Source organism: Tamandua tetradactyla, chromosome X, assembly GCF_023851605.1.
Source record: "Tamandua tetradactyla isolate mTamTet1 chromosome X, mTamTet1.pri, whole genome shotgun sequence".
In the NCBI taxonomy this organism is placed as follows: Eukaryota; Metazoa; Chordata; class Mammalia; order Pilosa; family Myrmecophagidae; genus Tamandua; species Tamandua tetradactyla.
In genome coordinates this window covers 107,155,130-107,174,780 of record NC_135353.1, presented here as the reverse complement: position 1 = coordinate 107,174,780, position 19,651 = coordinate 107,155,130, and the positions used below count along the sequence as shown (strand labels likewise).

Sequence of the window (19,651 nt, the reverse complement as noted above, 5' to 3'; positions counted from 1 at the left end):
AATGTGCTAGGTGATATTTAGGATTGACAGAAATGATTTTAGCTGGGCTTTGGCAAGTTATGATAGGTAACAATGTCTAACAAGCTTGCATGAGAATGACCTCCAGAGCAACTTCTCCAATCTATTTTAACTCTCTCAACCACTGATATCTTATTTGTTACACTTTTTTCCCTTTTTTTGGTCAGGATGGCATTGTTGATCCCATGGTGCCAGGACAGTCATCTCCCACACCACCAGGGATGTCCCTGGATGTCATGCCCCACATAGGGGGGAGGGCAATAATTTTGATTGTAGAGTTGGGCTTAGAGAGAGAGACACTATAACTCAGAAAGAAAGTAGTCCTCCGGGCATGACTCTTAGGCATACCTATAGGTAGGCTAAGCTTCTCCACTACATACATAAGCTTCACTAGAGCAAACCTCATGATCAAGGGCTTGGTCTATTAATTTGAGTGTCCCTAATATTTGACACAGTATCAGGGGTTTCCCTGATGGTAAAGTTTAATAGTTCCACATATTTTTCTCTCATCCCTCAAAGGGCTTTGCCAATGCTTTTTGATTATCTCCTTAATATACTCTGGGGTGTGTCCAGGCATTACATTAAGATATACAGGATTAAAGGCTCTCATTCTTATTCTGGGCTCCCTGTGTTTGGATTGTTTAAATGATCTATCCAGGCAGATTGACTTAGATTATGTGCTAGAGAAAATGTAGGTTCTAGACAAAATAAATCTTTCTTCCTTTGGTCTCACAGAGTAGGTGAAGTTCCAAGATACAGACATTATCTTCCTTATGCCTGTATTCTGAGTCCCTGAAAATCCAGAAATAACAATTACCACTCTGGACTAAATGTGACTGCTATAAAAGCTTGCAATATAGCACACAGTTTTCATATAATATATAGCCGTTAGTTTCTGGCTACTTTTGTCTCAACAAATGTCCCACAGGTTCATTCACATCATTGCATGCCTCACAACTTCATTCCTTTTTGCAGCAGGACAATGTTCGATCATATTTCTAGATCATCATTTGACAATCTACTTCTCAGTCAGTGCATCTTTCAGCCATCTCCGTCTGCTGGACCTCATGTAACATGTCGAAAGTCAACAGTCCATCAACACTCTCAATTATAGATAATTACATTGTTCCCCTAAAAAGATAAACAATAAACACACTGTCACCAAATAGAAAAATCAAAACCTCCCTTTAACTCTTGTCACTCTCCCCATTATGCACCCCTGGTATTGATGAGGTACCATTGGTGTTTTCCTGTGAAACACAGCCCATAGTATGCAATAGCAGTTTTCTGCCTATACCCCAAATTATACACTCTTTGTGCAAGATTCATAACTTGAAGTAGTTCATAAAAGAAAATTATTTTTCCTTTTGTGTGGTGTATGGATAGATGAATTAAAAATATGGATAAAAATAAACAAATAATGGGGTACAAAGGTTAAAATAAATAGAATAGATTGAAATACTAATTATCAATGAGAGGGAGTGGTAAGCTGTTTGGTATATATGAGTTTTTTCTTTTCTCTTTTCTATTTCTTTTGCTGGAGTCATGCAAATATTCAAAAATATGATCATAGTGATGAACACACAACTATGTGATGATATTTTGAGCCATTGATTGTGCACCATTTTTATGGAATGTTGTATGTCAACAATGCTTGTATGTTTGTATGCTAAGGTTTTACAATAAAAATATTTTAAAAAGGAACTTATTTTTATTTGTAGTGTTAATTGGTGAGACACATGAGTCTGTGCGCCCCTTTCAATCATGGTCACCTTCAATATGTAATATTGCTTATAGACCAATGAGTGAACTGTCTTCACTTCTATCTATTCCCTAACAATTAAGTTCAACCTCATTAGCTAACTAATGTTAACCCATCTCAAGTTTCCATGTGTCTCTAGGTCCCCTATATTCTGTATTATAAGCCTCTGATTTTACCCTTACCATGGTCATAAAAGTGGAATCACACAGTATCTAGCCTTTCGTGTCTAGCTTATTTCAGTCAGCATTATGTCCTCAAGACTCATCCATCTCGTCATGTGCTTCAGGATGTCATTTCATCTTAGTGCTGCATAATATTCCATTGTATATATATATATACACTGCAATTTGTTAATCCAGTCATCTGTTGATGGGTACTTGAATTGCTTCCATCTTCTGGCAATTGTGAATAATGCTATTATGAACATTGCTGTGCAAATATCTGTGTCACTGCTTTCAGCTCTTCTGGGTATATAGTGAGTAGTGATATTGTAGGGTCATAGGGCAATTTGATATTTAGTTTTCTGAAGAATCACCAACCTGCCTTCCATAGTAGCTGTAACATTGTACATTCCCACCAGCACTGCATAAGTGTTCCAATTACTCCACATCCTCTCCAACATTTGTAGTTTCCTGTTTGCTTAATAGCAGCCATTCTTATAGGTATGAGGTAGTATCTCATTGTAGTCTTGATCTGTATTTCCATTATAGCCAATGAAAATGAGCATCTCTTCATGTGCTTTTTAGCCATCTGTGTTTGCTCTTCAGCAAAATGCTTATTCATGTATTTAGCCCATTTTATAATTGGGCTGTTTGTTATTTTGTTGTTGAGTTGTATGATTTATTTATGTATACAGAGAATCAAACTTTTAACTGATATGTGATTTCCAAATACTTTCTCCCATTGAGTTGGCTGCCTTCACCTTTTTGGCAAAGTCTTTTTTGGCATAAAAACATTGGATTTTGAGGAGTTCCCACTTATCTATTTTTTCTTTTGTTACTTGTGGTTTGGGTATAAAGTTTAGGGAGCTACCTCCTATTACTAGGTCTTGAAGATGTTTCCCTACATTTTCTTCTAGGAGCTTAATGATATGGGTTCTTACATTTAGGTGTTTGATCCAATTTGAGTTAATTTTTGTATAGAGTGCAAGGTAAGGTCCCTTTTTCATTCTTCTGGCTATTGATAATCAGCTCTTCCATGCCCATTTATTGAAAAGACTAACTTGTCCCAGTTCAGCGCATTTGGGGACCTTGTCAAAGATCAGTTTACCAGAGAATAGTTTGATTCTATTGGTCAATATTTCTGTCTTTGTGCTAGTGCCATGCTGTTTTGACCTCTGTGGATTTATAATAAATTTTAAAATCAGGGGAATGTTAATCCTCCTACTTTAATCTTCATTTTTAGGATGCTGTGCTGGTTTGAAAGGATTACGCACCCTAAAAAAGCCATGTGTTAATCCTGACCAATCTGTGGGACTTGTAGAGGCAACCTTTTCTTTTAATCCCTATTCAGTACTTTAGGTTGGAGACTTGATTAGATTATCTCCACGGAGCTGTGACTCACCCAATTGTTGGTATTAGAAGGAGATGTGACTCCACTATTCCAGGTGGGACTTGATTAGTTTACTGGAATACTTCAAAGGAGGAAGCATTTTGGAGAAAGCTTCAGAATAACAAGAGTCTTGACAGAACCATAGGAGAGCATGAGAACCATGAGAGCTCACATTGCCAGAGACCTTTGGGGATGAAAAAGAAAAATGCCCCTGGGGAAGCTTCATGAAACTAGAAGGCTGGAGAGAGCTAGCAGAGATCGCTATGTTTGCCATGTGCCTTTCCATTTGAGAGAAAAACCTTGAACGTCCTCAGCCTTCTTGAACCAAGATATCTCTCCCTGATGCCTTAGATTGGACATTTTTATAACTTTCTTTTAATCTGAACAGTTTTATGGGCTTAGAACTGTAAACTAGGAACTTAATAAATTCCCCCTTTTAAAAAGCCATTCTGTTTCTGTTTCTGGTATATTGCATTTCCAGCAGCTAGCAAACTAGAACAGATGCTTTTAGCTATTCAGGGTCTCTTTCTTTTTAGATAAATTTGGTAAGTAGCTTTTCAAATCTTTAAAATAGGTTGTTGGAATTTTGACTGGTACTGAATTGAATCTGTAGAGTTTCAGTAGAGTTGACACCTTATTTAAACTTCCTACCCAAGAGCATGGAATGTCTTTCTACCTACTTTGTTCTTCTTTGATTTCTTTTAGCAATATTACGTAGTTCTCTGTGTACAAGTCCTTTACATCCCTAGTTAGGTTCATTCCTAGATACTTGGTAATTTTGTTTTATTTCATTTATTTTTTATTTTTAATATTCTTTTTTAGATAATTGATTTTTTTAGTTCCTATTTTGAATGGATTTTTTTCCTTAACCGACTCCTCATTTAGGCCATTGATTGTGCATAGAAACGTTACTGACTTTTGCACGTTAATTTTAGATCAACCACCTTGCTGAATTTATTAGCTCAAATAACTTTGTTGTAGATTTCTCAGGATTTTCCAAGTACAGTATCATGTCATCTGCAAATAATGAAAGTTTTACTTTTTCCATTCCAATTTCAATGCCTTTTTATTGCTTTTTCCTGCCTGATTGCTCTAGCTAGAGCTTCTAGTGCCATGTTGAATAATAGTGATGACAGAGGGTATCCTTGTCTCACACCTGATCTTAGGGGGTGTTCTAGTTTGCAAGCTGTCAGAATGCTATATATCATATATGGAAAGGCTTTTAAAAAGGGGAATTTATTAAGTTGCTAGTTTATAGTTCTAATGCTGAGAAAATGTCCAAATTAAAGCAAAGCTATAAAAATGTCCATCCAGGGAGAGATATCTTGGTTCAAGAAGGCCGATTATATTCAGGGTTTCTCTCTCAGCTGGAAAGGCACATGGCAAGATCTGCTAGCTTTCTCTTCAATAGCTCCCTTGGGGCTCTGTCCATTCTGTCAGCTTTGATGATTCTGGTGGCTCTTGCTGCTCTCAAGCCTTTTCTAGATGATTCACTCTTAAAGGGCTCCAGTAAGCAACCCCATCTTGAATGGGTGAGGACCCATCTCTATGGAAATTGTTTAATCAAAAGTTACCACCCATAGTTGGGTGGGACACATCTCCATGGAAACAATAAAAAAGATTCCATCATAAAATTTAATAAAAATATATGAAGCTTTTTTGAATAGTAGAAAAAAGATTCCAACCATCAATATTGAATGAGCATTAAGGGACATGGCTTTTCTGGATATACATAATGGCTTCAAACCAGCAGAAGGGGAAACTTTCAGTCTTTCACCATTGAGTTCAATATTGGCTATGGATTTTTTATATGCCTTTTATCACATTGAGGAAGTTACCTTCTATTCCTAGCTTTTGAAGTGTTTTTGTCAGAAAAGGATGTTCTTTCCCAGTCCACCAAACTCTTTCATGGTTCTTTGTCTTCACCATGCCTCTTTGCCTTCACCATGCCTATTTCCTCTTCCTGAAAACTCCTCTGCCCATCCCACCTCTACCTTCTGGACCTGCTCAGTTCAGGTCTTAAGACTCAGTTCAGATATTGACTTCTTCCCAAAACTATGTCCCCTTCACAACCCACCCTGATTCCTAGCTGAGTTAGGAGCTTACCTAAGCTCAATTAAGAGTCAGACAAGAAAGCAGATAATTTATAGTGTAGTGAGTGCTATTACTAAAGGTAAAAATTGGTATAAAAATAGAGACCAATAGAAAAACTAAAATTACTAATACAACTACATTGGGATTGGGAAGGGGATGTAATTGAGGATGGATGCATAAGAAAGCTAAACTCTCACCTATCAAGCAGGAGGGCAGTAGAAAAAGTTTAAAATTAAAATGTCAACAGGTAGCCATTTCTGCAAATTATTTAGAAATATGTATATAACCAAGAGAAGAACTAGAAAGAGAAATAGTTTAAACAGTTGTAGGTGGTTCTTTCTGGGGCACAGGACTGAGGAACGTGAGAGTTCTAGTAGGGTGTCATTACTATAGGTTATTTAACCATGGGTTTGGTTCAACTTTTTAATTTATTTAATAAAATCCCCAGGTATCCTGAAACCCTGTTACTGGTCATTGCCATTTAGCTAATTGTCCACAAATACACTGTCAACTAATATTCCTATCCCTGAAATAAAAAAAGAAAAGGATGTTGAAATTTGTCAAATGCTTTCTCAGCATGAAGCAAGATGATCATATGATTTTTTCCCTTTTGATTTGTTAATGTGCTGTATTACAGTAACTGAGTTTTTTTTTTTTTTTTTTTTTTTTTTTTTTTTTTTTTTTTGCGTTGAACCATCTTTTCATTCCTGGTATAGAGCCCATTTGGTCCTGGTGTATAATTCTTTTAACATGCTGATGGGTTCAATTTGCTAATATTTTGTTCATTAGGGAGATTTGTCCATAGCTTTCCTTTCTTGAATCATTTTTACCAAGTTTTGGTATTAAAGTGATTTAGCATTAAAAATGAGTAGGTAGTATTGCTTTTCCCTCAAATTTTTGGAAAAGCTTGAGAAAGTTTGGTGTTCATTCTTTTTGGAATGTTTGATTAAATTCCCCTTTGAATCTTCTGGCCCTGGGCTTTACTTTATAGGAAGATTTTGATGACTGAATGAATCTCTTTATTTGTGATTGGTTTGTTGAGATCTTCCCATTCTTCTTGAGTCAGTGTATCTTGTTTGTGTGTTTCTGGGAATTTGTCCATTTCATCTAAGTTGACTAGTTTGTTGGCTTATAGTTGTTCATAATATTCTGTTATGATTTTTTAAATTTCTTCTGGGGCTAAGGTAATGATCCCTCTCTCTTTTCTGATTTTATTTGCATCTTTTTTCCTTGTAAGCCTTGCTAGTGGCACATCAATTTTATTGGTATTCACAAAGAACCAACTTTTGGCTTTATTGATTCTTTATGTTGTTCTTATGTTCTCCCATTAATTTAACTCTGCATTAATCTTTGTCATTTCTCTTTTTCTTTTTGCTTTAGGGTTAGTCTGCTGTTCTTTCTCAAGTCCCTTAAGGTGAGCAGTTAAGTCCTTCATTTTTGCTCTTTCTTCTTTTTTTAATAAAGGCATTAGGGCAATAAATTTCCCTTTCAGCACAGCCTTTGCCACATCCTAGTTCTGATATGTTGTATTCTCATTTTCATTCATCTCCAGATAGCTATTGATTTCTTTAACAATTTATTCTTTGACCTACTCATTGTTTAAGAGTGTGTTATTTAATCTCCGTGTATTGTGAAAGTTCTTATTCTTTGGTGGTTATCGATTTCCAGCTTCATTCCATTCTGATCAGGCAAAGTACTTTGAATAATTTCAATGTTTTAAAATTTATAAAAACTTTTTTGTGTGTCCCGGCATATGATCTATTCTGGAGAATGTTCCATGAGCACTACAGAAGAATGGTGTTTGGGGTGTAATGGCACATACATGTCTGTTAAGTCTAAATCATTTATAAAATTGTTTAAGTTCTCTATTTCTTTGTCTATCCTCTGTTTGGTTTTTCTATCTATAGTGGTGTATTGAAGTCTCCTACTACAATTGTTGAAGCATCTATATTTCCCTTCAGTTTTGCAAATGTCTGTTTCATGTACTTGGAGCTCCTAGACTGGGAGCATATGGATTTATGATTGTTACTTCTTCTTGGTTAATTGTCCCTTTTAACACTATATAGTGTCTTTCTTTGTCTTTTATGATGCCCTTACATTTAAAGTCTATTTTGTCTGATATTAGTATAGCTACTCCAGCTTTCTTTTGGTTACATCTTTTCCATCCTTTCACTTTCAATCTATTTGTATCTTTGTATCTAAGATGAGTCTTTTGTAAGCAGAATATAGCTGAATTATATTCTTAATCCATTCTGTCAATTTCTATCTTTTAATGGGTAAGTTTAGTCCATTAAAATTCAAAGTTATTACTGCAAAGGTATATCTTGAAGCCACTATCTTATCCTTTGGATTTTATTTCTCAGATCTATATATTCTTTTCCTTCTTTCTCTTTTAATCCTTTAAGTTGCCCTTACTGGCTCTGTTCAACTCTGTGCTCTCCTCCAGACCTCCCTCTCCTCTTTTTTTCTCAGCCAGCAGAACTCCCTTTAGTATTTCTTGTAGGGCAATCTCTTATTGACATATTCTCTCAGGCTTTGTTTTTCTGTGAAAATTTGAATATCTCCTTTAGGTTTTTTTTTTTTAATTTATTGTATAGTGTAACATGTATATATAAAGCAAAGAAAAAACAATAGTTTTCAAAGCACTTTTCAACAAGTGGTTACAGAGTTTGTCATGGGCTACTGTATGATCCTCTCATATTTTTCCTTCTAGCTGCTCCAGAATATAGGAGGCTAGAGGGCTTAAATATTTTTTTATCATCACAATCGACTTTTTTCCTTCTTTTATTGTGAAAAATAACATATATACATACAAGCTATAAATTTCAAAGCATAGCATCACAATTATTTGTAGAACATATTTCAGACTTTGACATGGGTTACAATTTCACAGTTTTAGGTTTTTACTCCTGGCTGTTCTAAAGTACTGGACACTAAAAGAGATATTAATTTAATGATTCAGCATTCATATTCATTTGTTAAATCCTATCTTCTCTGTATGACTCCATCATCATGTTTGATCTTTCCATACCTCTCTTTAGGGTTGTTTGGACTATGGAAATTCTAAATTTTTGATATTGGAAGGGTCTGTCACTAATATGGGGTAGGGAGATGGATATATCTGATATTCTTGAGAGGCTGGGCTAAGTTTCAGGACTTATCTGGGGATTGTAGGTTTCTCGAAACTTACTCTAGTGGATGAAACTCTTGTGGAATCTTATACATTGCCCTAGGTGCTCTTTAGGATTGTCTGAAATGGTCCTGGTTGGGAGTGTGTGGCAGACTATGATAGGTAGCAAGTTCTACCTGAAGCTTGCATAAGAGCAACCTTCTGAGTAGCTTCTTGACTCATTTTGACCTCTCTCTGGCACTGGCATTTTATATAGGGGGTAAGGCAATGATTACACTTGCAGAGTTGGGCTTAGAGAGAGTGAGGCCACATCAGAGCAACAGAGGTCCTCCAGAAGTAACTTTTAGGCATGCCTATAGGTAGCCTAAGCTTCTCCACTACCTAAATAATCTTCACATATGTCAGCCTCATGATCGAGGGCATGGCCTATTGATTTGGGTGTCCCTACAGTTTGACACAGTATCAGGGATTCCTTGATGGTAAGGTTTAATAGTTCTGTATTCTTTCTCCCCTCCCTCAGGGAACTTTGCCAGTACTTTTTGATTATCTGCTTAATATACTGTAGGATGTATACAGGGATTACAATAATCTATGCAGGATTAAAAGATTCTTTTCTTATTCTGTGTTTCAATTGTTCAAATGAGCTATACGGGCAGGTTGAATTATATTATGCACCACAGAAAATTTTAGTTCCAGATGAAATAAACCTTTCTTCCATTGGTCTCAAAGAGTATGTGTTGTTCTTTAAAATATAGACACTGTCTTCCTTATCACTATGTTCTGAATTACTTTAACCTCAACCTGTTTGACATTGTTCTTATCTCTAAATATCAGGTTGTAAATATAAAACAGCCTCTAAAAATACAAGAATATTAATCACCACTTTGGACTTAGTGTGTCTGATCTAGAAGCTTACAATCTAGGCCCCTGTTTTCTTATAAGTATTTTCTAAAGGTGACCATACTATTGTTGTTCTTTGATTTCTGGCTTGTTTTGTCTCACCAAATGTCCCACATATGCATTCACATCATTATATGCCTCACAATTTTGTTCCTTTTTGTAACAGCGCAACCTTCATTCATAAGTATACACCATCGTTCACCAATCTAGTTTCCTGTCAGTGTATCCTTTAGCCACCTGCATTCATCAGGCATCATGTAGAGGGCTCAAAGTTCACAGTCCATCAACATTCTCAATTTTAGATAATTTCATTGTTCCCAAGAGAAAGAAAACCAGCAAACCCACCCTCACTAAATAAGAAATCTAAACCTCCTCTTAACTCTTGTACCTCACCGCATTATTTACCTCTGCTATTATTGTGGTAGTGTTGATTGTTTCCTTTTGAACGTAGCTCATAGCACGCAATAGCAGTTTTCCCCCAGTACGCTGGGTTTAAACACTCTTTATACAAGAATCATATGTTTGAAGCAATTCTTATGAAAATGAATTCATATTTCTAATATTAATCAGTGGGACACATAGGTATAAAAAAGTTTAAAAAATAAGTAAGGGCAAACATGGAGCCAGTTGGCTCCTTCCCCTCAGAATTAAACCCTTTTCTACTGCCCCAGTTGTGCACTGTGTGCATGCTTATGCTGAGGTGGCCTTATGTGCTGTGTATGCCTATGCTGAAGTGGCATTATATCTCTATTACCTAGCCTTTGTTTTTCATTATGCATTATACCTACTGCATTTTTCCTATGTGTACACTGCACATGCTTCCCCCTCATTTTCTCTTACAATAATTAACCTATTCATCTTGCTGCTTGACCAAACTATGCAGCCCAGTGGTTTGGCTTACTTCCTGAATCCTCTCTTCTTTTTTATTTTTTTCAGAATATTCTACTTCTGATCTCAGCCCAAACCCCATCGTTTCCACCTTGACATCCTCCTCCACCCTTCCCTACCTATTTTCTACTTAACATCTATGTAACTAATGTAATGAGCAATCTGAGGAGGAAATCAAGAAAAAAAATTCCATTTACAGTAGCAACCAAAAGAACAAAATATTTAGGAACAAATTTAACTAAGGATACAAAAGACCTATAGAAAACTATAAGAAATTGCTAAAAGAAATTATGGAAGATCTAAATAAATGAAAGGGCATACCTGTGCTCATGGTTTGGAAGACTGAATATAGTTAAGATGTCAATTCTACCCAAATTGATTTATAAATTCAAAGCTATACCAACTAAATTGCAACAACTTACTTTGCAGAAATAGAAAAAACAATAACCAAATGTATTTGAAAGGGAAGGGTGCCCTGAATAGCTAAAAATATCTTGATAAAGAGAAATGAAGTGGGAGGGCTCATGCTACCTGACTTTAAAGCATGTTATGAAGTTACAGTGGTTGAAACAGCATGGTACTGGCATCAAGATAGATATACTGATCAATGGAATAGAATAGAACGTTCAGATACAGACCCCCTCATCTATGGACAATTGATCTTTGATAAGGTAGTCAACCCAATCCACCTGGGACAGAGCAACCGCTTCAATAATTGGTGCTTGTAGAACTGGATATTCATATGCAAAATTGTGAAAGAGGATCCATATCTCACACTCTACAAAAATTAACTCAAAATGTATCAAAGATGTATACATTAGAGCTAAGACCATAAAACTTTCAGAAGAAAATGTAGGGAATCATCTTATAAATCTTGTAATAGGAGGCAGTTTCCTAGGCCTTATAGCCAAAGCACGGGCATTGAAAAAAGAAATAGATAAATGGGAACTCCTCAAAATTAAACACTTTTGTGCATCAAAGAACTTTGTTAAGAAAGTAAAAAGGCAGCCTATGCAATGGGAGACAATATTTGGATCCATATATCAGATAAGAGTTTAGTATTCAGAATATTTAATGAGATTCTTCAACTCAACAACAAAGAATGAAACTTAAAGGACAGTGTTTTGAATGAAATGTCAGAAACAAAAAGCAAACATTATCATTACTTGCTCATATAGAGTAATGATAATATACAAACCCAGAGAATTGAAGTCAAAAGCATGTATTATCAGGTTGTGGCCTATTGTACAGGTTCCTAGATTGTAAGCTTTTATGGCAGTCACATGTATTCAGGAGGTGTAACTGTTAATTCTAAATTAAGATACTAAATTCTGAAATACTGATCTTTTGTATATAACCTGGTCTTTCCCTGAAAATTCAAGTATTTATGTGACACTTGACATTCAAAGTTAGAGTGCTGAAGTTAATGTCAGCATTACCCCATTCAGCAATTGTTTAAAGAGCTGAAAAACGTTATCAGACTTCAGGGAAAGATGTGAATGAAGCTGATCTGGATAGGACTAAGGTAAATCAGAATACTGGGTAAAAGATGTTATTTTCAAACTTCAATTTCTATATGAGACCAAAGGCAGAGATTTTTACTTGTTTCAAATTTATATTTTGGATAGCATATTATCTAATTTAACTTGAATGGTCAGTTTACTTGATCACCATAATTACATGAACTCTTGAATAGGGTGTGAGATCTTGTTGGCTTGCACAGGTTAGTTTGATGCCCCAATATACCTCAGAGTAACTTGGGCAGAAAATAAAAACATATTTGTAAAATCCCTTTGGGAGACTGGGGGGAATGAGGAGATATTAAACTTTCTAACCTGGGGAATTCCTGATATTCTTGTAGCAATGAGGACAACCAATTCAGTAAGCTGAGCCTTCAATCTTGAGGCTTGCCCCTAAGAAGCTTATTCCTGAAAAGGAGAAGCCAATCTACTAATAATTATACCTGAGTCACCCCCAGAGAACCTTTTTTGTTGCTCAGATGTGGCCTACCTCTCTCTAAGCCAACTCAGGAGGTGAAATTACTGCCTTCTCTGCTTTATGGGACATGACTGCTCCCTGGCAACATGAGATAGGACTCCAGGGGATGAGCCAGGACACACCATCAAGGGACTGAGATAGCCTTCTTAAGCAAAAGGGGGAAAAGACAAAATAAAGTTTCAGTGGCTGAGAGATTTCAAACAGAGTCAAGAGGTTATATTTGAGGTTATTCTTATCATTATATGGATACCTTTTTTAGTTTATGTAGTTTCAATGCGTCTAAAGGGAATTACCTAAAACTGTTGAACTGTGTTCCAGTAGCCTTGATTCTTGAAGAGGACTGTATAACTAAATAGCTTTTACAATGTGACTGTGTGATTTTGAAAACCTTGTGTCTGATGCTCCTTTTATCCAAGGTATGGACAGATGAGTAAAAAAAAAATAAGGATAAAAATAAATAAATAGTAGGGGTTGATAAAAGGTAAAATGTTGGGTAGATTGAAGTACTGGTGGTCAATGAGAGGAAGACATAAGGGGTATACAATATATGAGTTTTTACTTTTTTCTTTTGATTTGTTTCTTGAGTGATGAAAATGCTTTAAAAATGATCATGGTGATGAATACAGAACTGTGTGATGATATTATGAGCCATTGATTTTGCACTATGATTGGACTGTATATGTGAAGATTTTTCAAAAAAATTTTTTTAATCTCCATGGAAACAACTTAATAAAAAACTTCCCACCCACAATTGGATGAGCCACATCTCCATGGAAACAACCTAATTAAAAGATCCCACCTTAAAAAATATTGAATCAGGATTAAAGAACATGGCTTTTCTAGGGTACACAACAATTTCAAAGTGGCACAGTATCTTTCCCTGGATGCCATTAGTTTGGACATTTTTGTGGCCTTAGAACTGTGAACTTGTAACTTAATAAATTCCCCATTTAAAAGCTGATCCATTTGTGGTATATTGCATTCCAGGAGTTAGCAATGGGGATTCATGGAAGAGAGAAAAGGAGATGTCTGATTTACTCTGCATTCCAGAAAGATTATTTTGAAGCTAGGTGCATGATGAATAGAGGTGTTGGAGGAAGAAAAGCTGAAGGCCTATCAAGGTGGAAGCTGTTGCAATAATCCAGGCATAAGTTCTAGGATGATAGCCAAGTGTTTCCTTCATGATCTTGGGTCCCAGGCAAGAACCATAGTCTGTTATACATATTTCCTTCCTGCAGCCAGGAGTACCCCAGAGCTGAGTTAAAGCTATAGGGATAGGTTTGAGTTAGAGGGTGGAAACAATGAGATTGTTTTCCAGACCTCCCTCTCCCCTGACTCCTGAGTCCCCTACCTTCTCTCTGCAATGAACATATTTCAATCTGACAACTATGGGTTAAATTCCAGGTAGCCTTTGACACAGGCCCCAGTTTCTTGTGGTAGAAAACCCATTGTGCCAGTTTCAAAAGGTTTATGTACCCTAGAAAAGCCATGTTTTAATCCTAACCAACCTTGTGGGAGCAGTGGTTTCTTCTAATCTCTATTCAGTACTGTATGTTGGAAGCTTTAAATAACTTATCTCCATGGAGATACGACTCAGTCAAGTGTGGGTATTAAACTTTATTAGGTGGAGATAGGTCTCCACCCATTCCAGGTGGGTCTTGCTTAGTTTTACTGGAATCCTTTAAAAGAAGAAGCACTTTGGAAAAAGCTAGAGAACAAGAGAGAAAGCCATGAGATTCTGAAAGAGCAGAGAACACTGAATAACCACGAAGCAGAGAGTCCACCAGTCAGTGACTTTTGGAGATGAAGAAGGAAAATGCCTCCCAGGGAGCTTCATGAAACATGAGTCCTGGAGAGAAAGCCAGCAGATGCTGCCATGTTTGCCATGTGCCCTTCCAGCTGAGAGATAAACATTGATCATTATTGGCCTTCTTGAACCAAGGTATCTTTACCTGGATGCCTTAGATTGGACATTTCTATAGACTTGTTTTAATTGGGACATTTACTCATCCTTAGAACTCTAAACCAGCAACTTATTAGATTCCTCTTTTTAAAAACCATTCTGTCTTTGGTATATTGCATTCTGGAACTAGCAAACTAGAACACCCATGTAATGCTTAGTTCTTTAAAGACACTCTTTGCTTTAAGATTTCCTAAGCCAGTATTATAGATGATTTGTGGTGAGTGAACCTGGAGGCCTGAGGATGAAATAAGATAAATGACCCCTGTATCTTCAAGTTGTCCTACATTTTCTAGGATGCATTAACATCATACTACATGCTTCCACCATTCATGGGGATGTAGGAAATTTTAGTTTTCAAAACTAAAATTAAGACCCATGAAATGAGAATCAAATTTTAATTCTTACATGTGAAATTGTTCATATCCAAAAACATATGAAGATTGTTTTATTTTGCACTGAACAAATTGCTTGGTAAAATCTTTTTCATCATCTAAATTTCTGTTCAGTAGTTGATCCCATGCAGCTATCCTTGACTCCCTCAAACAGAGTTAATTTATTATTTTTGTATGTTCTTCTATTGTGTGAGGAGACACCTAAGGTACCTTTTAGGACTAACCACATTATATCCTTCTGTATGTATGCCTCCTTCTCTGGACTGAGAACTTTTTTTTTTTGTTTTTGTTTAAGAAAAGTTTTACTCATGTTAATATATCAGCAAAGTTATTGCAGTGATTTAAAAGGCAGACAGACACACTATTACAGGCTGTAAAGTAACAAAAGGGTTTTATACAATTAAAATAATACACAGACTTATGGGATTTATTGACTATCTAACAAACCCATAAGAAAAATTAAATCTGAAAGATAAATCCAGTATTAGCACCTACAATATCTCTGAAAGTAAAATTTATAATTGTTTCATTCTCTCCTAATATATTTCTTAACTCTCTCCTAAATACAGTGCTCAGAACTCCCAAAGGTGAACTAAGGGCATACGAAACCCTGATACTAAGAAATGTACAGACAAAAGGACTAGAAATGTTGACCTAGACTTGGGAGTTGTACTTGGAAATCACTTTATCTGAATCATAAGATTTCTGTGCACTGAATACTGTATATAAGGAAGGTCTAGGATTCTTAAGGTTTGCCAGAAGGGACAGTTAAAAACCAGCAATATACAGTATTATTCCTATCAAATTTTTCCTCGTAAGTTATATTTATAACAAAACTATAATTAAAATATTTATTACACTTGCTTATTACACATTCAGGGACACAGCAGAAAACATTTATGTATTTGATGGTTTAGCATCCACTTTATTGTGCTTACGTATTTTTTGTAATGAACAAGCAAAACACACATCTTCCCAACATTCATGGTAATGCAATAATAACAAAGTTCTCCAAAGAAAATAACTAGAAATTGCATTAAATACTGGTTTAATTAAGATTAACTGCTATAATAAAACAAATAACATTATACATTATTTTTCTAATGAGCTCTAGTTTAAGAAACTAAACAGCAAAAATTGATTTTAAGATCTGACTCATGGCAAAACTGGTAGTTCCTTGAAATCTGGGAGGTGCATTATTAGCAAAACCACAGGTACAGCCTATCCCTCACCAAAATCCCAGAGAAGAGCATTTTATTAACTTGGGGGAATAAAACTGAACACTGGTGAAGATATGACTTCTTGAAGTCTAAAGTCATGTGGGAAGCTTACCAAGAGGAATGAAGAGAACCAATGGTACTGATGGCACTTAAGGAATCAACTTTGCATTGGGATGACATATATCTTATTACATGGCTTTGAATAAAAAAGTGAAATGCTTCATTGTGTTTTTTCAGAAACTAATCAAAAGATGACAGAGTCCTACACAATTTTGAGACACAAAGTGGATGCTGAGCGACTAGAGTCACCCCAGGTGTGGAATTTTAGAAAGTTAGTCCTTGGAGTAAATGGCACCATGGCTCTGGCAGCAGATACAAAGGAAGGATGCTCTGAAGAGGAGGTAGGGGACACTCTGTGATTGGCCAGTGGACAGATGAGGGTCCCAGCTTAAGGTGGGATCTTTAATTCTATGGTTTATCTTCCACTGCTCATGCCTCTGTCTTCATAAATTGTTATTTCAATAACTCGAAGTCCTCTTTCAATGGGATCTGTCAGGAGGAGGCCTTGGGGAGCATATATCTTCTCATTTTGTTCTTGAATGTATTTGGAGACTTTCTTCAGAACCTTCTCATAATGAGTTTCCATGCATAAGAAAATGGTATATGCCATTAAACATGCCAAACAGCCTTCAAGGTATGACTGGCCCCCAAGCTTCTCTGCTTCTGCATAAAGGTTATTTAACGTTCGAACTGTTTCTTCGAACTGCTGTCTATCAATCCGGTTCTCCAGCTCCGCAGGGAACTTGGTCTGGAACTGGCAGCGTGTGCCACTGCTGTAGTCTCGCTGAATGAAGACCTTCCCAGACACCGGGGCCTGCTGCGGCCTCATGACGAGGACAGGACCGGCCGCGCCGCCTCCTCTTTGCCCTCCAGCTGCTGTCGCACCACCGACTGAGAACTTTTTGAGGGATAGTCATCTGTATACCTCCAAGATATAACATATATTCTGATACAGAGTGGCTATTTAACAAATATTTATTCAACTGAATTGAAATAGCAGGATGTAGAAATGGACAGTCTTGGCTATTCTGGGATGAACAGTTGCTAATGATCTAGCCTGTGGGGTAGGCCTGGGACACAAGGCTGGCCCTTTCAAGTGCCAAGGAGTGAGAGAATACTACTTAATCTTATAAAAAAAAGAGGAGCCAAGAGATCAGAATTCCTGGGTCCTGTAGATAGGAAAAGTAAGACCTCAGTTTTGATAGTCTATGTGCCTTCCTACCAGAAGGTCCTCTGGGTTGAACAAACATGCTAACAGTTAGGGTGTGTGTGCTCCAAGTGATGAATATTTATATTTTAGGAAGTATAAAACTCTTCACTTTACACTATAACCCTCCTATCCTATCACCCTGCCTCCTGTCTCTCATCTATCCAATCCACCCTCTACATTGCCACCAGAATGATCTTCCACAAATACCTCTTCTAACTTTCCCTTTTCTCATAAACTTTCAGGTATTCCCATTATGCCATTTTTTTTTTTACAAGGGCAGGCACCGGGAATCAAACCTGGGTCCTCTGGCATTGCAGGCAAGCATTCCTGCCTGCTGAGCCACCATGGCCTGCCCACCATTATGTCATTTTAATCTATATCTCCTAGCCTGACCCTAAGGGCCCTTTGTAATCTGATCCCAACCTGCCTATACAAAATAATCAACCATTCTCATCAGCACATATCTTTTTGTCCTACATACACACTTTAAGTAATGGGTCTTAATCTTGAACATACATCAAAATCTCCTGGAGTGCCTATTACAAAAGCATATCCTTAGCCCTTTCTCCAATATTTTGATTTAAGAGGCTTGGGATGGGGCCTCAGAAAATGTTTAATTTTTAACCTGTAAAACATGATTCTGAGGCAAGTGGTCCAGGGACCACACCTGGAGAAAGAGTGCAAAACACACTCCTTCTCTGTATCGTCTTCAGCTGGTGACGTCTGTTCTAGGAGTTGGTTGATTGATGCATTACACCTGTCATGGAGGTGTTTTAACCTGTCAGGTTCTGCCTGCCCAGAAACCTACTAGCTGGATATTACCAATATCCTGCCTCAGGTTAATAAGGTTGCTGCCACAGGAACCATTTCTATGACTTTTATTCTCTCTGAGCCCATGATCACTTGCCTGTTTAATGTCTGGGGTCTGCTTCTGACCTTTACTTGGGATGTGGTTTCCAAGCCTTTTGTATTTTCTCTAATGTATGATGCTTAGGGCTAATATTTAAGTTGTCCATGCCTGTATGGCTATACCAATTCTGAAAATATTGAAATAATTCCATATCAACTGATAAATAGTCACTGCTGTTAGCTCCCAGAGTGAGCCCCACTGATCCAGACTTTCCTGAAATTCAGCAATTAAATTAGTAACTCCTCCAGAACTCTGTTCCATAACTACAAGCCTGCATGCATTCAGATAGATTGGGGCCAGTGATGTATGGGTTTTAATCCTTCGCTAGTGTCTTTTGGGAAGAGGATAGAAGACAGTAAAAGCCCAGAGAGTTTGGAGAGGAAACCAACACCCAGGGGAAGTAAGAAGGACCCTAAGGAGATGAGAAAGTTATTTTGAAACCAGAAACAGGAGGGGAGGACAAGCAGACGTTGTCATGTGCCTTCCCATGTCATAGAGGGGGGCCAGCAGCCTTTCCTCAGAGAAGGTATCTTTCTCTTAATGTCTTAATTTGTACATTTTCTTGGCCTTAAAACTATAAATTTATAACCTAATAAATCCCTGTTTTATTTGTCAAAGCTAACAGAATGCAAAATACCAGAAATGGAGACTTTTATAAAGGGATATATTGTTACAAGTTTACAGTTCTAAGGTCATGAGAATATCTAAACTAAGGCATCCAGAGAAAGATACCTTGACTTAAGAAAGGACGAATGATGTTCAGAGTTTCTCTGTCAGCTGTGAAGTCATATGGCAATGTCTGCTAGCTCTCTCTCCTAGCTTCTCATTTCAAATGGCGTCCCCAGGGGTGTTTACTTTCTGCATCTCCAACAGTCTCTTGTCTGTGTCATCTCTGAAGATTTTAACAAAATGGTTCCCTATTAAAGGACTCCAGTAAATCACCCACCATGAATGGGTGGAAACACTATCCATGGAAACACCTATCAAAAGGTCAAATCCCCATGGAAACAAATTAATCAAAATGATACCACACAACAATATTGAATCATAATTAAAGAACATGTCCTTTCTGAGGTACACAACAGTTTCAAACAGGCACATTCCACCCTCTGGACCCCCAAAAGTCATGTTTTTTCCATATACAAAGTACACTTATTCCGTTACAATATTACAAAGCCTTAAACCATTTAAGTAGCAATACAAATACAATATAAAGTCAAAACCAGTGCAAAATCTCATCAAGGTCAGTTACAGGCATGATCTGTCCTAAGGCAAAATTCTCCTCTGGCTCTGGACTTGTAAAAGTCAGAACAAGTTACGTGCTGCCAACATACAAAGGATGGACAGTCATATGATAAATGTTCCCATGTCCATAGGGAGAAATTGGAAAGAACACAGGGGTCACTGAACCCAAATAGTTTCAAAAACTTGAACGGCAAACTCGATTAAATTTCAGTCTGAGAGTCATTTATCCTCAGAGCTTCAGAAAGCAGCAGTCCCACCCTTTCCAAGGACCTCCCCCATCCAGAAACTGGGGTGAGGATTGAAACCTTGG

At 37.0% G+C, this 19,651-nt stretch overlaps 1 pseudogene; it reads right to left on the bottom strand.

Moving 5' to 3' along the window:
* Window positions 1-15,129: 15,129 nt before the first annotated feature.
* On the bottom strand, window positions 15,130-16,859 carry LOC143671407 (golgin subfamily A member 7 pseudogene; annotated as a pseudogene).
* Window positions 16,860-19,651: the final 2,792 nt, after the last annotated feature.